We start from the raw sequence: 3,883 nt of genomic DNA on the forward strand, positions 1-3,883 counted from the left end.
ACCATGATGCGCATTTCTATAGACAGTAGAAACCGCATTAATGATCCCCTGATGCCTGTCAGAAATTATCACCAATTCATCCTCGTCTGGTACTACTTCTAACAACTTCGTTAAAAACCAACTCCACGAAGAAGTACACTCGACATCTACGATTCCCCACGCCAAAGGATATTGGTGATAATTTCCATCTTGTGCCGATGCCACCAGTAAAACACCATTATACTTGCCCTTCAACCACGTACCATCAATTGATACAACTTTTTCGCATACTTCGATATCCTCTAACGCATGCACCAAAAGCAAGAAACATATACTTGAATCGATTTTCCTCGTCGACAAATATGTCTGTTATGCTTCCTCGATTTATCTGCTCAACCATGTGCAAATAACAACTCAATTTAGTAAAACTCTGCGTAGGATCACCTTTCAACATATTGTCTGCTAGTTCTTTCCCTTTCCAAGCCTTGTAGTATGATATATCAGCATTCATACTATTGCGCATCATCGCCATCACCGCTTTTGGTACAATTGACACTGGATGACCTTGGAAATTATCCACCAACATATCACGAACAACAGCAGAACTCGCTCCACGGATTCTCTTTCGTCTCCCAGTCAAACCACATGTGTGTGTATTACAATATGTTCGAACGGAGAATGCACGTGAATCATTCTTAATCAAAGAGGTCCAGATTCTTCACTTACAATCAGACACTACACATTTTACGGCGTACACCTTTTGGCTACTTTTTACCGTCTCAAATTCAAAGCAAGCTTCCAAACTTATTCTAATTAGCTCTTTTTTCACCGCTTCTCGGTTAGGAAACTCTTGACCAACAAACAAGTTTGAACCATCCGTGAATAAAAATGTGTCATTATCAATAGCCACATCCGCAACCAAATTTGCATCATTGCTTTGAACCAAATTTGCCTCGCCCTCAATTGTGTCATTACGTGCTTCATCATATAACTCGTCTGTGTTACTACGATCTACATGCATGTCATCCATATTATGCGCTTCGTCGAATGTGTTACTACGATCCACAGGCATGGCATCCACATTATGCGCTTCGTCGAAAAAATCACTGCTATTATTACGATCCACATAAACAATATTCAAGTGAAAATAATCATCAAAATGACTCTGTTCGTTCATTTTGCAATTGTTTTCATCAGTACCATATCCGTGCACATTAGCACAAGAATCAAAAGAAACAACACATTCAATTTCAACTTGAAGTACTGGCCTACTTCTCGGACAACCAAGATACAAATATGCTTTCAAATCATGGTCGTTCTCTATAAAAATTGGTTGAATGTTGCACGGCAAATCTAGTAGATAACTCAACCTCAAGTTGGAAGTGACTTTTACTTTCCCAGCTCTATATAGTTCACTTTTTAAATTTTCAAAATAACAAATATCATCATCCACTGGAATAGCGACAAACTTTGCATTGGCCTCTGGATTCCATTTATAAACCAGCCCCTCTGTCACTTCTCATTTCCCATCAAAATGAACAACAATAACTGTTGGCATATCTACAAAGTGCACAAACAAATATGATAATTAGAATGGGCAAAATGTTTTAATAACAAACAAAAAAACACACATGGTCGACCAAAAAATAAGTTGGTCGACCATGAAATTATTTCGGTCGACCATGATGATCACGGTCGACCGACTTAATTTCGGCAAAAATCAAGAACTTGGTCGACCATTAAGAGTGTGGTCGACCATGAAGAATTTTTTTTGGTCGACCACGAAGAAATCTGCTTTTGTTTGGAAAAAAAATCTCATTTGATGAACGACACAGATTATTGATCTTATTTTTGGTCGATCGCTGCATGAAATGAAGAAAACAATGAACTGGTCAAAGAAAATGGAGCAAACTTACTGTATTTTTCTTCAAATACAGAGGTCTTCAGATACAGAAGAATGGGGGCAATATGTAGGAGTAGATTTAGATCTGGATCTGAGGAATGAGCGCAACAACACCTGAGCAACCGTGGTCAATTTCGATTTATTGATACGCCGGAAGAGCGATGGGGTAGTTGAGTTCTTTAAATTTGGGAAACTTATAATTGGGGAATTTTGTGGGGATTTTTGAGCGTGGAATGAGAAGAAAGAGAAGAGAACAATTAATTTAAGAAGTTAACTTTAATTAAGGTTTAACTAACTAATCAACAGTCAGACTCCTTGTTTTTTAAATTACCTTTCTGCCCAATAATTTTATTATATTTTTATAAATAAAACCAAACAAACAACAGAAAAAAATTTCTTTTTGATATCAATGACCTTAGGGCAATTTTTCGATCGTCCAGATAAAAGAATCGATCGAGAACTCTAAGGTGGAATCTCGGAGAGATTCGCGAGATTCTTCAGCCCATCAGCATTCCAAGAAAAACAAAGCGCCTCTTGAAGCTCAAACACCCATCAATGGAGGAATTCCCTTTCTTCCTGAAGAAATTATAGTGGAAATACTTGCAAGACTACAAGTTAAATCACTCGTGAATTTCAGGTGTGTTTCTAAATCGTGGCTCACATTAATTTATAGCCGTCAATTCATCAAAAGCCACCTCAATAGTTCTAGAGTGGGTGGGAATTTATCGAATTACAGAATCATGTTGACCATCTGCTGCCCCACTTTTGACCTCAAACATTGTCCATTGAGCTCCTTGATGCAAGAACCTTCGACTGATGCATGTAGCATTGATTATCCTAAAAAATATACGCAAAGAGCTGTTTGGTTTGTGGGTTCCTGTAATGGTTTGATTTGCGTGGCTTCAAATGAAAAAGAATTGTTCTTTTGGAACCCATCCACCAGAAAATCGAAAAAATTGCCGCCTGTGAATGTTAATATTAAACGAGGTTTCTACAATATATATGGCTTTGGTTATAATGCGTGTGATGACGATTACAAGGTTGTGGGAATTCACTGTGTGTTCGGAAATGCGGGTGCATATGAGTCGAAGGTTAAGATTTATAGTTTGAAGACCAATTCTTGGAAGAGGATGGATGATTTCAAGGGCGGTGTTCCTCTAGATGATTCGGGCAAGTTTGCTAGCGGGAAGCTTCACTGGTCCGCCTCTGGTGGTTTGGATTTCAGGTGGGATATTGTCTCTCTTGATATGGAATATGAGGAGTATGGGATAGTGGAGCAACCAAATTATGGCGAGAGAGAATTTGACTCAACTCTAGGGGTGCTGGGAGAATGCATTTGTGTTCTTTGCAACTATCAATGTATCAATGCAGATTTGTGGGTTTTGAAAGAGTATGGTGTTAAGCAGTCTTGGACCAAAGTGGCTACCATCCCTTGCATGGATATTCCTATGAAATTCTTGTACTCGAAACCATTGTTCATGCTACAAAATGGAGAACTGTTGTTGGTCTTTGGGATGCATTTTGTAGTTTACAATCCGAGAGATAATTCTGTCAGGATTCCTGAATAAGTAATATCGAAAAGTTTCTGGAAGCGGATATCTATTTTGAGAGCATTGTTTCACCTTTTCCTAATGGAAGATAAAGGATAATCTCAATTGATAGCAGAAAAGGTGCCAATACTTTTCTTGGTATTGTATGTCATTTAATATCGTAAACCGGTGTTTCAAATTATGATGGCATTATAAATTTAATCAGATTCCATTAGAAAAAAATAGAATGATGCTAATTCTCTAAGAACGGATGACAACCTATTCCTTCTTGTCGTTTATAATGTTATTTAGGATCAAGCAGGCGTTGAACATATAATGACGGCTTCTGTTTCATAGTTTCAAAGAATGCACTGAATTGACTGGCATAAGCCAGTTATTTCATGTGCACAAAATATATTGTGTGATTTGCTTGGAAGGAAGCTGATGAAAATCTTGAATTGTAAATGGAGAT

At 37.9% G+C, this 3,883-nt stretch overlaps 1 pseudogene; it reads left to right on the forward strand.

Annotated features, from left to right (window-relative positions):
- The first annotated feature begins 1,880 nt into the window (after positions 1-1,880).
- Positions 1,881-3,631, forward strand: LOC142532405 (F-box/kelch-repeat protein At3g23880-like; annotated as a pseudogene).
- The last annotated feature ends 252 nt before the right edge of the window (positions 3,632-3,883 follow it).

The sequence above is a fragment of the Primulina tabacum genome, chromosome 18 (genome assembly GCF_025594145.1).
Source record: "Primulina tabacum isolate GXHZ01 chromosome 18, ASM2559414v2, whole genome shotgun sequence".
NCBI classification, from domain to species: Eukaryota; Viridiplantae; Streptophyta; class Magnoliopsida; order Lamiales; family Gesneriaceae; genus Primulina; species Primulina tabacum.